This window comes from Neltuma alba, unplaced genomic scaffold (assembly GCF_004799145.2).
Source record: "Neltuma alba isolate B1F8T4 unplaced genomic scaffold, ASM479914v2 tig00013680_pilon, whole genome shotgun sequence".
Taxonomy (NCBI): domain Eukaryota; kingdom Viridiplantae; phylum Streptophyta; class Magnoliopsida; order Fabales; family Fabaceae; genus Neltuma; species Neltuma alba.
The window spans coordinates 114,739-140,334 of NW_021637846.1; the positions used below are offsets into that span (position 1 = coordinate 114,739).

A 25,596-nucleotide genomic window follows, 5' to 3' on the forward strand; every position below is an offset into this window, starting at 1 on the left:
ATATAAGAGACAAAATGGATTGGGTCTTATAATTAGGACCAAATAAAAAGTCAAATTGGGTCTTATAATAAGGACCGGAGGAGTACATATATATGATTTACGTAATTTTTTTTGTTGTGTGTGTGTATATATATAAAATACATTTTCTTAGTTGGCAAAACAAAATAGTACCTTAAATCTTAAATATAAGAGTTAGTTGAATAATTTGACTATATTAAGAAAATTAATTAAATTATTTATTTGTAATAAATAGGTATTATATTCTCTAAAACATCCTTATTAATCATATGTATTAACTAAACATTTAAGATATACTATAAGAGCTATCTTATTTTTTTAAAAAAATAAAGTAGATTAGGATCATATACTTATAAACAAATTAAATATATATTATGTGTGCGTATATATATTACATTTTCTTTTATTTCTCTGGCTACAGGAATTAATCCTGGTCAGTGCGGTCCGTGTTGCATCCGTTTCTCTTCGACCGCCTTTCCTTTCTTGCTAGTTTGCCCCCTCCAGCTTGGGTTTCCCGCGAATTTCTGGGGCTTTGGTGCCCAGATCCGGTTCTTACCGGTAATTCTTGCACTTTATTACACATTACTCGCCAACACTCGTTAGTTTTATGACTGATAGCTTACGAATCCCGCTGAGTAGTCTTGTAATTCATTCCGAGAAAAATTTAAAAGCGGCAAGCGAGCTCTGAAAATCTAGGGTTCTGCCTTATCTTGGGATATTGGAAGTGTTCACAGATGATGTCATGCTTGTTCAACAATTGCCGTCTGGCCACCGTTAATTGCTAGGGGGGTTTAGTGTGCACTCGCATGCAAATTATAAGCACATTTTTCTTTTTCCCTATTCCCTTGTTTAGTTGTATCATTACAATCTTAAATTATTATATTCGATATCGCGCTGGGGGTTCTATTTCAAACAATGTGTGTGTTTCTTTTTTCCCTCTCTTTTTTGAATGTTATTAAATGCGATTGATACGGCATACCTAGTTACCGGGGTATAATTCGCTGTTCTATGAATATGCTGCATCTATTTGTGTTACTGAAGCTTTCGCAAATGCTTGCCCGTTTGAATCTACGTGATCGGTGATAATTCTTTATTTGCTTTTGGCACAAGCAATTTGGTTTTCAGCATTTGTTTTTGGAATTAAAGTGAGGGGTTTTCTACATTTTCTCTACTATCGACATTCTTAGAAAAGTCCACTATAATTATCCATGTGTTTGTTTGAATACATGTTACATTCATATGTACTAACTGGTGCCTATATTCATTTTTATTTATCATTGATTGGTGGTTTCACTTATTGTAATTATCATAGGATTACTTTTTAAAAGTAAAACAATGATTTTTCCTGGTGGAGGAATTTGACAAACGTAGATATATGGACCTCAAGTGTATTACAAATGGGCATCAGGTGATCTCTTTCTTTTTTTGGAACATCAAAGACAAGCTAAGCTTGAAACAACGGATAAGAAAATAAACACTAGACGCCAAAACAAGCGACTAAGGAAAAAGACAAAGAAGATCGTCAGCCCAAGCCATTTGGCTTATCCTGAAGAATCAAGTCAGCATATCTGCCTGGTACATCTGTGATCAACTTGACACCGAACGCCTGTCCGTGTCCCTCCTTCGCCAGGTAGTCAGCGCACCTTATAGTATTACGGCTAGCATGATGCAGTTCTATACCTTCCTGAGCAAATATCAACTCCCTAATATCTGTGATAATCATCCTCAAGGGGTGGTCTGCCGCGCACTCTCTGGCAATCAGATTAAGGGCATCCATTGAGTCAGAGTATAGCACCACCATGGAATAATTATATAATTTCCCGACTTCAAGGCCTGTTCGGATTGCCACCAATTCTGCTTCTGTAACTGAGCAAATGCCAATATTCTTTTGGAATCCGACCACCCAATCACCATCGCTATTCCTGATGAGACCTCCACATGCTGCGTGTTGATCATTCCAGACTGAGCCATCCACATCAATGCGGATAGCTCCCTGTGGTGGAGGTGTCCAGGATACTTCTTGATTACCTGCAAACTGAAAGATCTGATGTTTGAGTTGGTCTCCCACTATTTGCTCCATGAGTAGATGCTGGACCCTGTACCCCAGTTCTCTTGGGGTATTTGTTTTGCCTTCAAAAACAAATTTACATCTGGAGGTCCAAATCGTCCAACAAGCAAGACTAAACACCTTAATCCAATTATGCTTACGGTAGACTCCTCGTCCTGGGCGATTTTTGCTATTCCACTTAAGCCAGTCCTGTAAAGATCCAGAGAAAAAACGAGAGTAAAGGTTAGGATTTAAAATATCGGACAACAACTCTTGTGCTCTTTGACAATCTCTCAATATATGAATTATACTCTCCTCTCTTTTGCACTGAAAAGGACACTCATTTGATGTTGTTAAACCTCTCTTTGATCTGAGTGAGTTAGTGGTAATTCGCTCATGGGACACTTGCCACATAAAATGCTTGACTTTCTCAGGCAGCGGCCATTTCCATATTCTACCCCAAAGATTCGAGTCATTTGCCTTTTCTTTGCTCATGATGGCTTCATAGGCAGATTTGACCGAAAATTGGCCATCTTTGGCCGGCCTCCACCAATAGCAATCTTTCCTTTCTCCTCCTGGTGGTGAAATTCTGGTTATTTTATTAATAATCCAGTACGGTAAGATCCCCTGCCATGCTTTGGTGTTCCAGTTTCCCCCTGTTGTCACCTGGCTTTTCACCGTATCCATACTCTTAATCTTACACTGATTGTTTACCCAAGAGACAAGCGGTCGGTCTAAACCAGTCCACAAATCCCACCAAAAACTGGTATTTTCTCCATTCTGTATCTTCCTTCCAATCTTGGAAAAGAAAGCTTCCCAGACCTCTACAATAGCTCTCCATGTTCTGGATACATTAGCTTTCTTGTAGACATTAGGTATTTCTCCATCACCACACTGATATTTTCCTCTTAGACATTTAACCCAGAGAGCATGAGGTTTGGTTAATAGACCCCAACACAGCTTCATGATGAAGGCCTTGTTTTGGGCAGCAAGCTTCTTAATGCCTAATCCTCCTTCATTTTTAGGCAAAGTTATCGTGTCCCAAGAGATCAAGTGTAGCTTCTTTACTTCTTCATCCTGGGACCATAGAAACCTTCGACTGATTTTCTCAATTTCAGAGATTGTGCCTACCGGTAGCATCAAGGATTGCATTTGGTAGCTAGGTAAGGCAGATAAAACAGACTTCACCAGCACTGTTCTTCCAGCCATATTTAACATTTTACCTTTCCAGGAGGATAATTTTCTCTGGGTCTTCTGAATTAAATGATAGAAAGTAGCCTTTTTAACTCTATCATGAATAATGGGTACTCCCAAGTATTTTCCCAAGTCTGCTGTGATCCCAATACCCAAATCTTGGCTTAGCTCGGCAGCTCTGTTAAAGTGGATGTTTCTAGAACAGAACATCTTTGACTTCTCAAGATTAACCCGGTGCCCGGAAACTTTACAAAAGCTTGTCATAATTTGACTAACTTCATACATTTGTTCCCTTGTTGCTTCAGTAAACAAAAGTAGATCATCTGCAAAGAACAGATGTGAAATATTTGGTCCTTTTCTAGTAAGCTTCAAGGGAGCCCATCTTCCTGCTTCACATTCTTTCTTAATCAGGTGACTGAGTCGCTCCATACATAAGACAAATATGTATGGGCTTAATGGGTCACCTTGGCGGATACCTCTGGTAGGATTAAATTCCGGCCCTTCCTCACCATTCCACAGGACTGACATGGTTGTTGAAGTGATACTTTCCATGATAAGTTCGATGATATTCGCATCCAATTTCAAACAGTTAAGAGTATCCCTGATGAAATTCCAATCTAGCCTATCATAAGCCTTCTCCATATCCACTTTAATTGCTACATAACTCTTCTTCTGATTACGCTTCCTCATGGTGTGGATCGCTTCTTGAGCTATGATGATGTTATCACAGCTCGAACGATTAGCTATAAAACTGCATTGTTCCTGGCTAACAAGCTTGTCCATTACCTCCCTCAGTCTGTTAGCTAAGAGTTTCGTAACAATCTTGAAACTCACATTGCATAGCGAGATTGGTCGTAGCTCCTTAAGGGAAGTTGGATGTTCAACTTTTGGAATGAGCACAATCTTGGCTTGATTAATATCTTTAATCCTTCCTGGGAACTGAAAGAATTCCTCCACCATGCTGCACACTTTGTCACCTATACGGTTCCATTGGCTTTGGAAGAAGTGTGGTAGCAACCCATCTGGTCCCGGGGCCTTAAAGGCATTCATGGCAAAAGCAGCATTTTTTATCTCTATTTTATTCACCCTTCTTGCTAATCTTTGTAGCTCTAAGGCGCTAAGCACTGGAAAGTTTGAGCACCACCCTTCAGAATTACCCACTTGGTCATCACATGAGTAGAGTGCTTTAAAAAAATTTCCAGCCATTTGACTTAAAATCTGTGGATTATCAACCCACTGCCCATTATCATCCTGCAAAGCCGTGATTCTTTGCTTTTTCCTTTTGATAATTGTAGAAGCATGGAAGAACTTTGTGTTTCTATCTCCCCATTTGAGCCATTTGCACCTTGACTTCTGGAACCACATAAGTTCTTCTTGGGCCCCCAACTTATGAAATTCGGTCCATAACCTCTGCTCCAATTTCCTTAGCCCTGAATGATCCTTAATATTTCTTTGTTTGTCAATTCCCTCTAGTCGTCTAATCAGCTTCTGTTTTTTCCAAGAGAAATTATCCTCCCTATTTTTATTCCATTCTGCTGTTGCAACCTGAAACTCTGTTAGCCCATTTCTCCAATCTTTATCTTGCCAAGCATTTACGACTAGATTTTGGAAGCTTTCTTCTATACTCCAAGCTGCTTGGTAGGAAAACTTCCTCTCAAAAGAAGTTCTATGCTCTGAAGGAGAAGAGTTCACCACCACCACTCGATGATCTGACTTAAATCTGAGTTTGTGGCTGACCAGAGAGTGTGGAAACATGCAATCCCAACTAGCATTATTAAAAGCCCAATCTAACCTCTCTCGTAAGCCTGTCCTCTCCCAAGTGAATTTGTCTCCTTGAACTCTTGCCTCAATAAGACCCGAATGTTCAATACACTCTCTAAAAGCTTTCATAGACTCCCAACTTGGCTCACTACCTCCTTCTTTATCAGACGGAGAGAGATAAGTATTAAAGTCTCCCAAAAGCAGCCAAGGTGCAGAACATGTAGGAGAAATTGAGCAAATAGAATCCCAGAGAAGTTTTCTATTTCTCATGCAGGTTTCCCCATAAACCACTGACAAGAAGTAGGTAGAGCTTGTACTCCGATTTAAAACAAGACAGTGAAGAAGTTGCACATTTGAATGTAAATATTGCACATCAAATTCAACACTATTCCATAGTAACCAGATACCCCCAGAATAACCTGTAGATTCCACTCTTATCCAGTGACTAAACCCAAGTGATCGGACCACTTTTTCCGCACGTTGACCACTAATACGAGGCTCCAGTAAACACAAAATATCAATTCTGTATTTTTTAACAATGTCTCTGATTAAAAAGGGAAAAGCTCGGCTACCGGCTCCCCTACAATTCCAGGATGCAACAATCATTAATAAACATTGAGGGACAATTACGTAAACACTTACTGTTGTGGGGTGTTGCCATCCTCCACTTCATCCCCCACATCTTGTGTCTCTGCCACCATAGACAGTTGTTCATCTTCCACATCATTCAGCACCTCAATGTTGGAAATCACGGGATCAGGTGGCTTCGGGTTACCCACGTTATAAGGGATCTGCAAATTGCTGGTTAAAGTTTGTTCATAACTAATGCCCCTGCCTTGTAGAGAAAGATATTCATTTGGTGTTTCCGTGGGGTTGCAACTTTGGACTTTGTCTGATTGGGCTCTATCTTGCTTCACCTCTTTGTTCTCCAAACAGCCTTGGACGACCACGTGGGCTCTTTCTGCCTTTGTCACCTTCTGACTTTTCTGGCCCAATTGAGTGGCCTTAGCCCCAATACGCAACATGTCTTTCCCATTCTTTGTTTCTGGCCCATTACCTGTCCCAGGCCCATCTACTGGTTTGTAATTCTCCTTCCCTTTCGGCTTATAAGAGACCTTTGCTTTAGCTGAGACATTTTTTCCCACACTTCCCGAAAGCCGCATCACATTCCTTCCCCTTGCCGCCATTGCCGTATTTTCCCTGAAGAGCACTACTGCTTTTTCCTGCTTGTCAGTGTTACTTTCTCCTTCCACCTTACCTAAAGTATCTTCTACTTCGAAGTCTTCATCTCCTTCCATGTCCTCAATCACCGAAAATCGCGATTTCTGGGCAACAGGGGCTACGGTCTTTGGATTTCTGTCAGATCCTACTCCTCTTTTCTGATTTTCTTTCTGGTCAACTCTTCTCGATATCCGAGACCTGTTTAATCGTGGGTTAATCATCCAGGCCCCAAACTGATCTTCTTCTTCGGCAGCCTTCTTCTCCGGCGTCCTTACCGGATTCACCACTACTGGTCTGGTGCCTGTGTTTCCTTGGCACTGAGAGCTAGAACTACATTTCCAAGGGCATGATTCTCTTCGATGGCCGTATCTTCCACAGGCAAAGCATATCAACCCAAGCCCTTCGTACTCTACGTTAAAGATCTCACCCGCAGCGATGATTTTAGGAACTAGTTGCTTTTGAAGATTCAGCTCAACACACACTCTTGCGTACTTACCTCTTTCCACCTTTGAGTTCTTAACCTGGAAGTCAGCTAGAGTATTTAGATCTACCTTCAGGGTTCGACCGATTCTGTCTCCGATTCTTCTGATGCAATGACTATTATAACAATGCATGGGAACATCTGGAATACGAACCCATGTGGCCACGCGTCCGAGCGGATTGCGATACGGATTAAAATAAGGGGACCACCTTTGCACTAAAACTGAGTGTTGTTTTACTATCCATGGACCCTCGCATAAGACTTTCTTGTAGTGCTGCCGCCATTGATCTGGATCTGTGAACTTAACAAGGAAGTAATTATTTGGTAGGTCAATAAGGTCGAAGGAAGTGAAGCCCCACAATTTCTTGAAATAGTCTCTTAGCATGAAAAGATTAAATCTCCTTCCTAATGTCGTCAGAATCAGGGTATAGTTCCATGGTTCACACCATTCATTAAATTCTTCTTGAGTGATAGGTACCACCGGGTACACCTCCATCATCTTCTGGACCTCTTCTGATCCTTCTGGCAATTTCCAAAACATCTCCCGTTCTGCATTGAACAGGTCATCTTCATCCATAGGGCAGTCTCCATGAGCCACTCCATTAAAACCCATTAATGTAGCCCTGTAGGATGGAATTCGGTTCGATGTACTCGAAGGTTTTTCGGTGTCTCTGTGTTCAACATTTGACTTAGCTTTGTCGGCGAAATCACCTTCGTTATCCTGAAGTTTATCCTCCATCTGATCGTCCATTATGGCAGTAAGAGGTTCTTCCACCTTTTTCTTTTTGTTCCTTTCTTTGTTCTCATCTGTCGGAGGTCGGTTAGGGGGAACTTTCCGCTGACCTGAGTTTGCCGTAGCGTAAGAAAAACGTGCACGAGTCCCAAGAGAGAGAAAACCTATCCTAACTCACTCCTCTCCCAGGTGATCTCTTTCAAGCTCACAACCTCCTGGGCCTTTTTAAATGATATGGATATTAAGACAATTAAATATAGGTTTTTCTTCCTTATTTGATTTGATATTCGAAATGGCTTTTCCATGTAGTTTCCTCTCATTATTTAACAATGATTATTATCACGTTACTATTGGGTAATAAATTATACGTTTCTTCTGAAGGGAAAGAAATTGATTTCGGAACACATGCGCAATTGGTGTTTGTACTTTAGACCACCCTTTGGTTAAGGTCTGCAGCTTGACCCTCACTAAAGGCAGTGGAGCTCCATTGGCCGATTGTCAAACTGCTACACTGTTAGCTCTACTTATCAAAAGACCAAAAGGGGGGGGGATTTGCAACTATTGTTGTTAATCAGGATTGGACACAGTATACAAGATCTCGTAGGAGTGCATATTACTTCGCCTGGCCCCTTTGGGGATGGTTATTACTTTGCTGGTAGCCGAACACATTTGCTTGTGCAGTCCCAGTGGTTCAGGGCCTTCCTAGTGTGAAACCCCCGAGATGTGACAACCTCAACATGGCTGGGTTGTAGGCTTGCAGCAGCCACTATGATTGGTGGCCTTTAAATATATTGGACTTCCTGTTGAAAATTGTGGGCAAATGAGATTTCTCAAATCTCTACCCAAGTTTTTCTCACTGCCAGCCAATGGGCTTATTGTCAGGAGAAATAGGGTCCATTGGCATTACCTTTGGTGAAGTGGTGAAGGTGAAGAAGAGAAGACTCCAGAACAAATATTTTTTTTCCCCGTTCTTGAATTCCTAGTAAGGATTACTTTAGAGTTCTGTTGAAGGATTCTCATGCCTTAAATCTCAACAGATCTGATTGAATCGTTCGTGTCCTTACAGCTATCCTTTAATATCAAGCCTGTTTTCTTACCCTTTTAATATCTTTGTTATATTTTAACCTTTTCCCCCCCTTTAGAACCTCTAATCTGTCTGTCCATTGTCTGTAAAATGACATTGATGATGGCAATTTAAGAGCTACAACATGTAATGAAAATGAGAAGTCTTAATTTCATTGGTAATGGTGAAAGCAACGATGGGGCTGATAATTTGGGGCATAAGGGTGACTCTCACTTTGTAGACCCCTTGTGTTCATGTTAAGATTGCTATACCCTTCCTGTTTATTTGACTTTGTTGTGCTAGCACTCGTGTTTGTTTTAATAATTTTTTAATTTTCATTTAACAACATTTTCTGAACTGGCTGTCATGCCTCAATATACTCTTACCATGCCGGCCTCCATGGCTCCATAGGGGTTTTGATTCTTGCTGCCATTAGCAGCCATATTCATTGGCTATACTGTTTGGGACTCTAACTCTGTCATTATTTGAAAATATTTTGGATCTATTTGATTTGAAAGACCTTTTCCTTAAGATATGGTTCAACTCTCATACTTTGAGAAATAATGCATCTGATTGTATACTTGAAATGATAGAAGCAATACAAGTTCTCAATTATTCATTGAGTTGGGAGATTTTTAAGAATCATTTATGCACAAGTATTATACATCTGATCAACACATCTCACAGTAACAATTGGAAGATTCACTTTGAAATCTTGTTTTTTTTTGCAAAGTTAATCTATTTCTAAATTGTATTTTGTTCTGAAAATTAACAAATTACCTGGCAACCGTAAGTTTTCACCCTTTGGTTCATTGTTTTTAAATCTTGTCATTGACATTTCTGCCACAAGAATGGATTCATATATGCCTAGTGATATGGGTAAATTTGGTTTATTTGGAGTAGTAAGGAACAGATTATTTTGATTTATGTTAACTTGTTCGTATGATGAGCCAGTATACCAAACACAATAATTCCTATGTCTGGATTGAATGCTCCTGTGATTTTGTTCCTTTTCAATTCAGAGCATAAACTTACAACTGATAGGCACCATGTCAAACTAATGTACCATAAATTTTTCCTCGAACAATTGCTGGTTTCATTCCAGAAGTTGATTTTCTATTGAAGGTTTGTTTGATAGAAAATTATTGTAATGTTACTTTTAGCTTTACAGTAGAATTTCTTTGTTCCTTGCAGAAAATGAGTAGCCTGGTTGAGAGACTTCGTGTAAGATCAGATCGCAAGCCAGTGTATAATCTAGATGAGTCAGATGATGAAGCTGACTTTTTGCCTGGGAAACCTGGTAGAACTGAGGAAAATTTTGAGAGGATAGTTAGAAGTGATACTGTGAGCTACTTTACACCCTTCTGCATTAATGATTTTCATTTGATTTAAGTGTGATTTCTGTTTCTTGTCGATACATGTAGAATAGGAAAAGGAAAGGAAATTGATATTTGATTTCACAAAGACTCCTCAATACATCTGTTCTGCCCCTATTTATAAGGATATTACACTATATTCCCAAACTACCACCTCCCTACTATTTCACTAACTGTTCCCTAATTCCCATGTATCAATTCTATCCCTTCTTCACCTTAAATGATGTTTGAATATAGTGCTTATTGGATGACTTAAAGTATAATTAGTGTACATAAAGACCCATATGCTCCCGATTGTGTTATTGTTGCATCATGGAACATGCTGCCCAACGAAAGACGTCCTGCATGAATTTAAAGACATTAGTAATCGTTTGACCTACTGATATTGATTGGTGAGACTATTTTTGTTGTTGCCTGTCATGGAATATGCAGCCAAACTTGGGGTATTCCTTTATGATTCCAAAGACATTGAGAATTCTGACATACTATTGATTGGATAGAAATGTGGAGGAAACCTTTCTCCTTAAAATTTAGGTTCTAATATAGTGCTGTTTGGGATCAAACGTGTAGATTAATTATTGGAAGCATTTCATATGATTCATTTCAAACATAGAGTTGTCTTTTTAAGTAGTAAGATGGAAGATTATTTCTATATGCCTGTAATGAATGCTTTCCCCCTTCAATATAACAACTGTAACTAGCCACCCTTTTCTACTTTTAAAATGTGATCCGCTACCAGGGTTAGTTTTATTCACTTCCAGTAAACTCGGAGGAGCTATATTATTGTAAGTATAAGATGTTTCACTTGCATTTTATGTTTTTGATTGGGTAGTTGGAATCATATGGTACAGTGCCGATGAATTAGAATTATTATTTTCTAATCCGTGAATGTTTGGTATTTTTCATTGTTTTATAAGTAGCATCTTCTTTACTTATATTTAGTGTCCTTGTTTTAGACTAGTAATTGAAATATTGAATTTTTCCACCTCGTCTTGATGTGCTATCCCTTCCACTAGAAAGAGAATTCATGCCAAGCCTGTGGAGAAAGTGAAGATCTTCTTAGCTGTGAAACTTGTACTTATGCTTTCCATCCTAAGTGTTTACTTCGACCACTTAAACCTCCACTTCCAGATAATTGGAGATGCCCTGAATGTGTAAGCCACAATATTTCATGGTTAATAATAGTACTGTTATCCTTGATGAAAGGTCTAGACTCATAGTTCTTGCTTTTGCAGGTTAGCCCATTAAGTGATATTGAGAAGATATTAGATTGTGAAATGCGCCCAACTGTAGCTGGTGATGGTGAGGCCTCAAAACCGTGTTCAAAGCAAATTTTTGTTAAACAGTATCTTGTGAAGTGGAAGGGACTTTCATATCTGCACTGCACGTGGTAAATTTAGGAAACTTTTTCTTCATTAAGTCCCAGTTTCACATAATTTCTTACGCTTTGGAATTTTTGAATTTTGATGATCCTTTTGCAATGCTTTCCACTGTTCTCTCCAATTCTTCCCATTTCTGAATCATTCCAAATTTATAGTTTTGAGTGTTAATTTTAGCTTTCTGAGCACCCTTTCTTGAGATTTTCTCTTCTTTGAATCATATGATCATTTTGGGCATTGCTACTTACTGGCTACATGTCTTCTTATTTAGGGTTTCAGAGAAAGAGTTTCTGAAAGCCTTCAAGTCACATCCCCGTCTGAAGACCAAAGTGAACAACTTCCACCGTCAAATGGCATCTGCAAATACTACTGAGGATGACTTTGTTGCCATTCGACCTGAATGGACCATGGTTGATCGTATACTTGCTTGCAGGTTCAAATATTTGGAATTTTTATCTGCCTCCTTCATGTGCAAAACAATATGTAATGGGTTTTATTCTAGTAGACTGAGCTATTATTCATTTATTCAAGGCCATGAGCGAATTTGAGATAGTTTAGTGAGAGTTATGCTGGTATTGATGTATTAAGTTAGGTCAAAACTGTCATACTTCCCTTTCAGGCTGATCAGATGTTGAAATAAAAGTTATGTGCGACATATTAGTTTCTGAAGTTTGCAAATTATAGGTCTAGTTATTTGAAAATTTTTGTTTTTTAATAATGCTTGGGTTCTTACCTCTTAAATCATTGTCAGTAGTGATTTTTTTGTGCCATCTTCTCAATAGGAATCAAACAATGCTTATATTCTTATAAATGCATTTTTAATAGTTCAGGGGTCGTGATGATGAGAAGGAGTATCTTGTGAAATGGAAAGAGCTTCCATATGATGAATGTTATTGGGAGTCTGAGTCTGACATTTCTGCATTCCAGCCAGAAATAGAAAGATTTACCAAATTTCAGTCAAGGTCTAGGAGAAGTGCTTCTAGTAAGCAGAAAAGTAGTGGTAAGGATGGTTCCGAAGAAAAAAAGCAGCTGAAAGAATTTCAACACTATGAACATAGCCCCAGCTTTCTTTCAGGCGGTATGCTATTTTCACTTATCCCTACTTTTGGCAATAACATGCTTCAAATTCAGATCATCTAGGTCACGTGATTTCATTTTGATGTAAATGAAGGCACCCTACATCCATATCAGCTTGAAGGCTTGAACTTCTTACGTTTCTCCTGGTCTAAGCAAACTCATGTTATACTTGCTGATGAAATGGGACTAGGTATTTAGTCTCTGTTTATTTATCTTATTCTCTACTATTTACTGCCTCTTTTTACTGTTTGTCTTCTTGCCCCATGAAATTGGAGGATCAAGCATCAAGAAGAAATATATTATTGCATGTTGATTGTCGAGTTGTTTGTCTGCAGGCAAAACCATACAAAGTATTGCTTTTTTAGCATCTCTTTTTGAAGAGAGAGTGTTTCCCCATTTAGTGGTTGCTCCCTTGTCAACTCTCCGAAACTGGGAACGTGAATTTGCAACATGGGCACCTCAAATGAATGTTGTATGTAGATGGAATTCCTAGCTCGTGTTATTTTGTAGCCATTCTTTTAATTATATGCTCCTTTCTGCAGGTTATGTATGTTGGATCTGCTCAAGCTCGAGCTGTTATAAGAGAGTATGAATTTTACTTTCCAAAGAAACAGAAGAAGATCAAGAAAAAGAGACATGGCAAAATAGTCAGTGAAAGCAAGCAAGATAGGATCAAATTTGACGTCCTTTTGACATCATACGAAATGATCAACTTTGACTCTGCATCGTTGAAACCTATAATGTGGGACTGCATTGTAATATTCGACTTGCCATCATAGTAAAATACAGTAACACTACCGTTATTCTTTAGAACTATCTAACCTCAATGTTTTCTGCATGCTTTCGAACATCAATACCTATATGCAGATAGTTGATGAAGGTCACCGACTCAAGAATAAGGATTCAAAATTATTTTCTTCATTGAAGCAATATTCAAGCAGACATCGTGTACTTTTGACTGGGACTCCTCTTCAGGTTTCTTTTAGATGATGCACTGTGCCATAGCTCATTCACTGCATGATTTTATTTGGGTAGTAATTTCTTGGTAGAAACGGAATCTCTCTTTTTCGCCTTATTGCCTAATGATTTCATATTGAGTTCTTGATTACAAAGTATGTCTAGCATAAGTGCAGGGTCTCTGCTGATAGTTCTTTTACTTAGTTCTGTTTTACGCACAAACACATAACGTATGGTTATAGGAATGCCCTATATGAATTCATATTATTCGTATGATGTGGATATTATTCTCTTTTAATTTGTTAAGTAATGGAATAACATAAAGACCATGGGTTTAAATTGTGGTTTCTTCATGTTCGGATGTTACAGATGCAGCTATTGCAATCACGATTTTTTTTTTGGAAAGTTTCACAGAATTTCTATAAAAGTTTGTAGATATTAATTCATCTTAATTTATATCTTTATACATTTCCTTTTGTCATTAAATTATAGTTAAATTGAGAAACGGGCTTTTGACATGCTAAAAACGAAACACTCACTAAATTCATATTTGTACATATGAGAGATGTCTGTTTGTATATCATTGCTTCACTTTGATAGCCATAATGGTATTTGGATCTGATCGCCTCTTTTCCTTTTTTTTTTGGCATTTAACGTGGCTAACTTAATTCATTTTGGGTACTCCTAGTGTTGGTTTGGATTTTCAGCCAGCAGACCTACTCATCTAAATGGTGTGATTAACTTTTTTGATTTTACCCATGGCAACTTGTCTGTTAAGCATCATAACCTTGAATGCGTATGAGTGACTGTTAGTCTGGTTGCGTATGATGAAATTATTTACTGAAGGGTGAAACCTACTTATGACAACTTGTCTGGTGCATTTCAGAACAATTTGGATGAACTTTTTATGCTAATGCACTTCCTTGATGCTGGGAAGGTTAGTATAATGTTAATACTATGAGGAAAAGAGTTTCTGATCTTGCTAATGAATGTCGATTATCTTATGGAATGCTTACTTCTGGTAGTTTGGAAGCTTAGAGGAGTTCCAGGAAGAGTTCAAAGATATTAATCAGGAGGAGCAGATATCAAGGCTTCACAGAATGTTGGCTCCACATCTCCTTCGAAGTATACATCTCAAACTTGAATATGATCTTATTGCACCTCATTTGCTTGTCCGGTTTTTGTCACAGTGCAGGCTGTGTTGGTTTATGTTGTTAGTCTTGCTCGTTTCGTGATTGGATTTTATGTTGCCTTCTTCTAAGTTCTTTGATAGAATGATGGTGAACCTTGCATGGTGCTAGCTGTAACAATCAACTTTGGTGATAGTTCTTGCAGTGTCTTATAGAATGATGGTTGACTTGATTTGTTTCTCTAACTTGCACCCTCACTTAAATGTCCTTTGGACTTAATGTGTGAACGAAGCATAGGCCTGAAAAACATTCTGGTAAGACATAATTTGGTTAGGAGGGTTGCTTGGATCAGTTTCTGGCCATTTTGGTCATGAAGCTTTATTATGTCAGGATTTCATCCCAAAAGCTTAAGCTATTAGGTTAAGGCCCATGACTTTTTTTTTTTAATAATATAAACCCTCCTTTCTCATTTTATATCCTCTATAGTAACCTTGTACCCGTAGTTGTTGCTTTGTCTGCAATTTGTTGGAGAAACAAGGCACACTTTTGCTCATAGTGTTGGTCCTATTATGCATATAGGCTTATATTTATACCCGAAAAAGAATGCTTGCAGTTTTTGTTAGAACGAGCCATATCAAACTTATCCTAGAAGATTTACACCCTCCTGACTTTTCTTGCTGCAAGAGAATGTAACACTCATCTTCAGTCTCTCATTCTTGGTTATTAGTTTTGTTTGGCTTGATCTAGTTGTTTTATTTACTTGTGGATGAGGCTGCCTGGGATTCCAACCATTCAGTCCTTTTGGTGATTTGGTATTAAGGGGAAATTACTAGAGGACTCGTAGGGTCTCTGTTGGTTAAAACTTCATAATTCTTGTAACAAACTAACGTGATGATTTGTTTTTGAATAACTGCTGTATTCCAAATGTGGATTTAAAATTTTGGTGCCCCTGTAGGAGTGAAGAAAGATGTCATGAAGGAGCTACCTCCTAAAAAGGAACTTATTTTAAGAGTTGAGCTAAGCAGCAAACAGAAAGAGTATTACAAGGCAATTTTGACGCGTAATTATCAAATATTAACTCGTCGTGGTGGTGCACAGGTAAGATTGATACTTCATTGAACCTGATCCTTTTGATATTCTGGTCTTATTCTTAGCTTTATAACATTTGATGGAAAACTTCTTGGTTGTAATTTATAGTGATGTTATTATTGTTGCTGGATGCTTTTTAATCAGATTTCTCTTATCAATGTTGTTATGGAATTGCGCAAACTATGTTGTCATCCTTACATGTTGGAAGGAGTTGAGCCAGATATTGAAGATCCAAAAGAATCATACAAGTAGGCCCTCTGTTCTTATGTCATTTCTCCGAGTTCTTTTGTGGCAGTACATGTTCTTTTACATGGGCTTGTTTAGCCGAGCTGAAACACATGGCACTCTTAGTCTCTAGCAGTAACTAGATCTTGGTCCCGAAGGCTGAAAGCTGCTTTGTTTAGGGCTTTGTGAAATTGTGACTTCTAGTAGCTTATATATATTGATTTCCTTTTCTCCTCTATTTTGTTTTCACTCTGGCAGACAGCTGCTAGAGTCATCAGGGAAGTTGCAATTGTTGGACAAGATGATGGTGAAGCTTAAAGAGCAAGGACATAGGGTCCTCATATACTCACAATTTCAGCACATGCTTGACCTGTTAGAAGATTACTGTTCTTACAAGGTATTTGGATGAGGTTATTTGCGCTATTGTGAACTTTCATATTTCTGTATGATGCTCCATTTGTTTTTCATTTCAAAAACAGAATTGGCAGTATGAAAGGATAGATGGCAAGGTTGCTGGAGCTGAAAGACAGATCAGGATAGATCGGTTTAATGCCAAAAATTCCTCAAGATTTTGCTTTCTTCTTTCTACCAGAGCTGGAGGATTGGGAATAAACCTAGCAACTGCTGACACAGTTATTATTTATGACAGGTGAACCTACATTTTATTTTTGCTTTTTTCCCCTTTTTTTAATTCTGAAAAGATATTTTTAATGAAAAATATCGCACTTCTGTCATGAAATGAGCATTACTGTTTCAATAGCTGTTGTCCACTTGGATTAAGCAAGAACTTCACTAGTATGTTTGAATAGCATTACTGTTTGATATCTTCTCTTTCTTGATACTAGTAACAAAACTCCTGTGAAGAGGTGATAATTTATCGTAAGGTACAAAAACCCCAGTAGGTGTTGAGTACATGACTTACCCCGTCTTGAAGACCAATAGGTACATCTAAATCGTCCCCATTGTGGCTCAATCACTTCTGGACAAGGAGTAGGTCTTGATGCATTCTTCTTAAGAGCCTTATGTTACCAAGTGATGTCAAATGCAAGGATTGTATGGCATCATTGGGCTCTTTCCTTAACTAACTCTTCATGGGATAACAATTTTATTTCTGTTTTCCATTCTGCAATCCAGTTCTCCTTTAAAATCATTATTTTAGGCCAATGAACTCTCATTTTGTAGTGATTGGAATCCTCATGCTGATCTACAAGCTATGGCTAGAGCTCACCGACTTGGACAAACTAACAAGGTTAGAATTCATTTTAATCGATGTATAATTGATTATCACTGTTTCCTTACATGGAGTTATCTGGTGTTTCAGGTGTTGATTTATAGGCTTATAACACGAGGAACCATTGAAGAAAGGATGATGCAAATGACTAAGAAGAAAATGGTGTTAGAACATTTGGTTGTTGGAAGGCTAAAGGCTCAAAACATTAATCAGGTAAATAATTCTCTTTTAGCAGAGCCTTGCGTGTGTAATTTACCAGTAATGTGGTATTTTCTTCTCTTGTGCTTTTTTTTTATCTTAATAAAAAAACTTGTTCTTGACTAGGGAGCGTAAATACTACTATATATATGCCGTTTGGTTGAGATAGCTTTCTTTCTTTCTTTTTTCTATTTTTAAATGTTAAAGTCAAATGTTGGTTTAGTGGTTTCATTAGTGAATTTATTCGTTTGTGCATTGCCCTTCTCTTCTTTGAATGCCTTTTTTCTTTGTGTGAAATTTGTAGCTTTGAAGATCTGATGTTATCTGATGATTGATTGTTCTTTAGGAAGAGTTGGATGATATCATTAGGTATGGCTCAAAGGAGTTATTTGCTGATGAGAATGATGAAGCTGGCAAATCCCGCCAAATTCATTATGATGATGCTTCAATAGATAGGTAGTCCCGCAGTAATCTTGAATCATCGTGTGTCTCTGTGATAGAAAATTTCATTTGATGTATTCTCCTCATTCATAGATTGTTGGATCGTGAGCAAGTTGGCGTTGAAGAAGCTGTGTTGGATGATGAAGATGATGATGGATTTCTGAAGGCATTTAAGGTTTGTTTTATCATTTCATCATGCACATCAATTCTTGTGTTTACACTTGGTCTTATCCACTGCGGGTTTGTGGTTTGGCTTGGCGGTGTACTAGGTTTCTTCTCCTTAGTTATTTTCGCATGCGTGTCTGCGTACATAGATAAACATCCACGTGGATTCCCCTGTCTGGATTAAGATTAATTAGCAAGGGCATTAGGAGTGAAGGAACCAAGTAACAAGCACTAATTAGTACTCGATTCACCCATGCTTCCATTAGAAGTTTAGATACAGCTGTCAGCTGACATATCTTTTGTTCTGCCTCTGTCTGTATGTACATTCTTTATCTCTGTCTCTTGAATTTTTTTTTTTTTTTGGTTGCACTAAGAGCATCCTAACTTTTTATAATTGCTGGTCACACATTGTTCAGCTGTAAACATCTTTGATTTATTATCGTTTTTCCCACACAGTGGATTTTATTTTTTCAAATTACCATTTGTCATGGTTCTTTTTGGTGGCTATGACGTGCCTTGTAATTTATGGACAAAAACTGTTCATTCTTAAAATTAAAAAAGAATTGAAATAGAAATTTCTTGGTTCAAAATTGATGACCATTACTTTCCCTATGTATTGCAAATGTTTGCCAAATTGTGCAGGATCTTCTTTTCTATTTTACTATTTTTTTGGGGGGGGTTTCTGTTTGGGCTCACTGCCATTTTCTAGGACTAGGCTGAGTATTTTTTTTCAGGTGGCAAATTTTGAATATATTGATGAAGTTGAGGCTGCAGCAGAGGAGGCAAGGAAAAAAGAAATGGAAAAAAAGAAAACCGTTAACAACTCAGATAGGGCAAATTACTGGGAGGATTTGTTGAGAGACAGATATGAAGAGCATAAAACTGAAGAGTTTAGTTCGTTGGGCAAGGGCAAGCGAAATCGAAAGCTGGTATGTCTGTTTGGAATCCGTGGCATATGCTTTGTACGAATTTTAAGATTGGTTCTTGTTTTCAATGATAAATGTGTAAGTAATCCAATTGTGCTATATATTCTGTTTGATCTTTGTTGTTGGCATGTATGTATGCATACATGAGATGTTTACGTACACATATCCAGAATTCCAGATTTTCTGTTGCACAAAAGAGGGTTCCTATTTTCTCTCTTGAAAATCAGTTTCCTCTTTTTCTGTTTGGGTTTAAAATTTTTCCTTTCTCATCATTTCTGTAAGCGTAAGAATTTCAGGTGGAATGAGGACGTTACTTGCTGTAATTATTTTTATTATCTCTCTTGTTCTGTGCTTATATCTTGTTGAGGAGTTTGTTGTGGTCCTAAATGTAAAACCTTAATCTCCTTTGCCTCCCATATTGGTTGCACACACTAATATGTGTAATCAATAGAGGTAGTTTCCAATATAAATGATTAAAGTGAGGTGCATTCTAGGAAAACGAATGCACATTTCTTATGAATAACTTCAACTTTTTTTTTTTTAATATATGTTAATTACTTATCTAGCTTCTATATTTAGGACAACAGGAGTATTAGTTATGAACCATGGTGCAATATCCCTGTCCTCAAAAGAAAAATGAACAGTACAATGATAAAAGAAGGCAATGTTTTCAGTAAGCAAGGATGCAAAAGATACAAAAGTAAAAAAATAATTGTTCTCCCAGTACTTCAGAGACCAGAGATTCTCTACTAAGCCCAAAGTGAGGATCCCCCTACCCACAATGACCCTGCCTCCTAAACTGATCTCACTCCCCCTATAATACCCCTGGCAGCCCTCCTCCCACATCGCACAACATGTGATAATGTACTAGGCCGTATTCTCCTTTCACCCCTATCACCAACTCAGCACCGTCTTTATCTATTTCAGGCTCCACATTATTCTTTTCCATCTCTCTGCTCTGTGAGAGAGAGAGAATTGGTTTATGACGAGGAAAACATGGAAGAAGAGAGTTAGAATGTAACAAAATTACTTGAATACCTGCAGCTCTTTTATATAGGGTATGCTGATAATTCGTACTTAATCAAGGGGAGCTTCACATTCACTATTTGTACTTTGTAATCGCCATCATATTTATCATCATCATTAAAGCCAATGTCTGTATTTGCCAAGTTTCAGATGGCTTCTGTTGAGGAGGATGATCTTGCTGGCCTAGAAGATGTAAGTTCTGATGGTGAAGATGACAACTATGAGGCAGACCTTACTGATGGTGATTCAAATTCAACTGGAACTACTTCTGGGAGAAGGCCTTACAGAAAGAAAGCCCGTGGTATTTTTTTTCCCCTTTCTCTTCAGTGAGCTTTTATAATTATTTTAATGTGGATGCATTTTGATTATCTTATATGATTCTGACGTTTGTTTCTCTGAAACCTCTTGCAGCAGATAGTACAGAGCCACTTCCTTTGATGGAAGGTGAAGGAAAATCATTCAGAGTACTTGGTTTCAATCAAAGCCAGAGGCTCAATTTGTGCAAATTTTGATGAGGTTATCGTTAATGATTGTATCTGAACTTTGTTTTTGGGTTTTATGTATTGAAGAAAGGGTTCTGCCTGTCAATATCTCCAGTTCATCTCACTTCAAGAGTCAATTACAGGTTTGGAGTTGGTGATTATGATTGGAAGGAGTTTACTCCCCGCTTGAAACAGAAGACATATGAAGAAATCAAAGAGTATCTATATAGATTTTTTTTTTTCCCTTGAGTTTGTTATCATTAGTTGAATTTCATTATTCGAGTTTGTGCTAATTCTTTTGCCTGATTGCAGACTTTTTTTATTTTCTTTAGAGAGTTTATTTTTTGGTAGGTAATGTAGAGTGGCAATTGACATCTGCGCCCATGTATGTTATATTCACATAGATAATAGTCGTAATATGAATATAATTTTGGATTTGCGATGAGTTAGATGTTGTGTATATGCTCTCCAGGTAAGGTCGGTTAAGTTTACTGATTCACACACACACAGAGGTGAACTGCGTATAAGAATTTTGTATTGTTTTTCTGCAAAATCATTGCATATGAATGTTTTGGTTGTGTGAAAAACATAAATTGTTGAAAGCTGCAGGGGTGGTCGAGCAAATATTTAGGGTGTTCTTGATCATCCAGCTCTTTTAATATATTGTTTGGCAAATAATATTTATTTTTACTGCATTTTCTGTCGGACTTGCATTTTTCCTATGTTGTGTGTATGAGTCTTGACCCATGAATACATATTGTTCCTGGATGTGTACGCAAAAGAAGAGACCATGCCTGTGCATGTGAACCTGTCCGTTTTTCCTAAAAGACTACTACATCCAGTCCTGAAAGTAAGAGTTAGATAACTAATTGAACATATTAAGTATATTAATTTAGTTATTTACCCAAAAACAAAAAAAGTGTATTGGCTCCTCTAAAATATTCCTCAGTTTATTCATTTCTATTGGAACTACTTCTATTGATGTGTGCAATCAATAAAGATAATTTTAATATATATATATATATAGCAGGCAAAGGAGATCAAAGTTTTACATTTAAGATCGAAACAAACTCTTCATCTAGCTCCTACTTTGAGGACCGGAGGGAGTATTATTTACCATAGGGTTAAATAGACCTACATTAATTTGATAAACGTTTTTAACCACCTTAGTTTGTTGCCTATCAATGGTTTGTATCATACCTTGATAATACAGTTTTTTTCCTTTCTTTTTTTTTCAGTTATGGATTCCTTTTCTTGTCTCATATCGCTGAAGATATAACTGATTCTCCTACATTCTCAGGTGATGGATTCTTCCGCTACCTTTTCTATTCTCAGTAGACATTAACCCTTGTTTTATATTTTCATTTATCTAAGGCTTTTGTCCATGATTTGGTTCTAGACGGTGTTCCAAAGGAAGGACTTAGAATACATGATGTATTAGTGAGGATTGCAGTTCTTCTCTTGATAAGGGACAAGGTAAGTTCTTCAAAGCAACTTTCTTTATGCTCATCTGCTTGTTATAGTCTTATTATGCTCAAGCTCAACCACGCTTGTGATTTCATTTCTATGAGAGAGTCGTTCCTTCTATTAGAGTTTTTCCTTTCTTTATGGGGGAAACAGTTTCTTTGGTGTTAATTTTCTTGAAGATGATGCTGGTTTTCCCCCTGGGGATGTGGAATGACAGGTGAAGTTTGCATCAGAGAAGGATCCTGGAACTTTGCTTTACACAGATGACATCTTGTTGCGGTATCCTGGTTTAAGGGTGGTGGAAAGATATGGAAGGAGGAGCATGATATAGTGTTACTGCGTGCTGTGTGAAGTAAGTTACTTCATTTTTATATTCAACGGAAGTTGCATTACGTAGGCAGCAAAATAAGTGTTCTGTTTATTGTCTGATTTCTTGAACAGTGTTCATGATCTCCTGATGGCAAGGTGGGAAAGATATGTAGCCATGAAATAGGGACTAAGTGAAACAAAATTGACTGTGTGGTAGAGTTGTGGAAACACCTGTTTCTTCCATATTTTGGACCTTAGCTCCATGGAGCAATATGCTATTGCAGAAACATGGAAGAATTGAAATCTTAGATCAAAACATTATGTATGAGTGTTATGAATTGCCTAAACAAGAATTCTTGAAGAGCAAATAACCAGAGCTATTACTCACTACATCAAAAAATTTCCACTAATGACATATGTAAATCCATTGGAAAATCAATCGGTTTGCGTACATATTAATTCTTTGGTATGTTCATTAAAGAAAACTCTTTCTTTCTTTCTTCTTCTTCTTTTGAAGGCATGGATATGGAAGGTGGCAAGCAATTGTGGATGATAAGGATCTAAAGATTCAGGAGGTCATCTGTCAGGAGTTGAATCTTCCCATGGTAAATCTACCATTACCAGGACAAGTTAGTACCCAGACACAAAATGGTGCAAATTCAACAAACGTAGAAGCACTGGCCAACCAATCTGGGAAAATGGTGGGAATGGTATGGTAGCTGATGGTGCACCTGGTTCTGGTGATGCTAGGAACCAAACACAGCTATATCAAGAGTCTTCAATATTATATCATTTTAGAGACATGCAGAGAAGACAGGTTGAGTTTGTAAAAAAGAGGGTTCTTCTGTTGGAAAAAGGGCTCTATGCTGAGTACCAGAAAGAATACTTCGTAAGTTTTTTATGTTTCAGAGTGTATAAATTATTTTATTATTTGATATTTGATATTTTACTTTTAGAATGTATAGGTGAAAGTGTAGAGCAAAGCTAATTATGTTGCCTCTTTAGATGCTACAAAATTTGTCACTTCAAAAGCTAATAGTTTAATATTTCTTGGGTCTTACTTTTCATTGTGGTTGAGAGATGGTTTTTTCTTGTGTTTTCCCTCTTTGGATGGTGGGGCCAGGAGTGTTGTGGTTTGAAAAATAAATCAATTGAGAGGTCATGGATGGAGAATAAAAGTGCCAGCTCCGCCGAGCATTCTAATGGCCAATGCCCCTGCAATCAGAACGGAAACACTCGCCACATCTCCTTTCTAACTATTACACTTCTGGCATGAACTATATACTTAAACTTTCATGCAATCATTCGTATTTTAGGTTCTATTTGGAATTAATTATGTGTAGGTCTTTATCTAAAAATGAAGATATAGTTGATGCTGTATGTTATACAATATTGTGACGCGTATGATTTGTTTCTAATGAACTCTGGTTATGTATTGCCATTTTTTCACTACGAACTCTGTTTGCAGGGTGACCATAATACAAATGAAGCCATGAATGTAGAATTTAAAAATGAAACAAAGGATTCAAATGTTTCAAGTTATAAATCAGGGGAGATTGACAGGAAAATGATTGATCAACTGCCTCAATTAGAAGAAATAGGTATGTATGATTGTATTGTTGTCCATTAATAGCTGTCTCATGGTGACTGCAATTGCCGAATTTGTGTTCAGTTATGAATCTGAAGTTGTGTCTTTTTTGTCATTCTTTATTTATCTAATCATTTTCTTGTAATCGTTCTCTTTTTTTCCACAACTTTATTCACTTGAAAACCATTTTTCATTTCCTTTTGCTACTCACGCATGAAAAAATATGAGATGCATAAATTAATTTTGGGGCTGATATTTTGTGCAGCTCCTGAAGAATTTTCGGCTGCTGCTTGTGATAGTGATCCAAATCGATCGGAATTGGTTCGACTTTACAATGAGGTATAGATACTGCATTGCAAACTCTTTACAAGCTGCTAAATAATGCAATGGAGGAGACAGAATGGTAGGGAAAAGATTCTACGCTGACTATCTGCATCAATTATCCCTCTTTATTGGCAGATGTGCAGGGTTGCGGAGGAAGACACCATTGAATTGGCTGGAGGACCAGTTGATGTCAGTATGAAGAACTTGCCTACCCTGGAAACTGTTTGTGAAGACATCAATAAAATTCTGTCACCCCTAAGCAAGATGATGGCCCGCGGAAATGCCAATACCCAGTCCAGGTATCAAATCAGAGGCTTATCGGAGAGTGAAGTTGCTAGCGCCAAATTGCCCTCAACTCCTCAAGATGACTGCAAACCTGACAATGTAGTAGTAAAAAGAGAGAAAGATGTGTGGTGATAGCGTCCGATGGAAAAGAAAGAGAGCGAATCAGAGACGAGGGGAGGTGATGTTGAAATGGGCGAAGCCGGCAATGATGCTGCGTTGGATGAAAAGATGGATGAATAGACCATAGTCTGTTATACGTTGTCAGCGTAGCATTCTTGTTAGTTTATAAAATATAGGCAAATTATGATGGTGTTTTCTAAGCTTTATCTTCAAGTGTAAGAGCCCCAGGATGGAGGCAATGCTCGTGGATCTTGTTTATTTGTACTTACTAGTTACTAGAATATCCCTTATTAATTGACTGAGGGGGAGAAAAGCTCATATGTTTGGCGCTAGTGCTATATAAATGTGCTTGCTTTTTTTTTTTTTTGGGATGAAAATGTGCTTGTTTTTAATCAAAACTAATTATGTGAATTTTTGATATATTGTTTTATTTATAAAAACTCATAATATTAATATTAATGTTTAAAATTCACTTGTTAAGATTTGATTTTCAAAAAAGTATACTGAGCACACAAAGTTGGGCATTTAAGTTCCGTCCTTAAGCATTGCATGTCATGATCTTCGTGGCAGTTTCGGTACTTTAATCTTTCGGTATAAGTTATAACGATGGGGAAAAGGGAATGTAGGAAGAGAAAACACAAGCGCGCGCACGAACGGGGAGACACGGGGCTGACCGAGCTGGAAAGGTTTCCTTGAATCCTTGCTGCTCTTTTGCGCCTGCGTAAGATAGCAAGGATCACAACGGAAATAGTAGAGGCCAAAATTAAAATCCTTTAGAGGATTTTAATTTATGGAGCGTGAATGGCTCACTTGAATTAAATATCAGCACTTGCCTGAATTCGGCCATGGATTAAAGAAAGCAAAAGGGGAGAAGGTGATGTCATGAGATCAGCTTCGATATATTCATAATTTAAACAAGAAAAAGAATAATTAGTGATATAATACTTGACATGCATGAGAAGTTCTCCCTTTTGTGACAAAAAGACGGCTTAAATTGCCAAAAAGGAAGAAAAAATATTGATTCTTTTGTAATATTTTTTTACATTCGTTTTTTATAAAAAAAAAAATTGATTTTGTTTAAATCGCGGGGAAAATGAAAAGGTAACGGATGAAAGCAAAGCAGATATTAGTCATTACAACATCTTTATTTCTGATGCACAGGGCCTAAATAAAGCTATTATACAAGCAGTGACTTATTACTATAATAATAAATTCATGTCCTACATGGGACAACACAATCATTCCATCTTTGATTCAGCTTAATCATCTTATTTTGTGGATCC

At 37.6% G+C, this 25,596-nt stretch overlaps 1 pseudogene; it reads left to right on the forward strand.

Annotated features, from left to right (window-relative positions):
* Positions 1–1,333: 1,333 nt before the first annotated feature.
* LOC114738756 (CHD3-type chromatin-remodeling factor PICKLE-like) lies at positions 1,334–24,325 on the forward strand (annotated as a pseudogene).
* Positions 24,326–25,596: the final 1,271 nt, after the last annotated feature.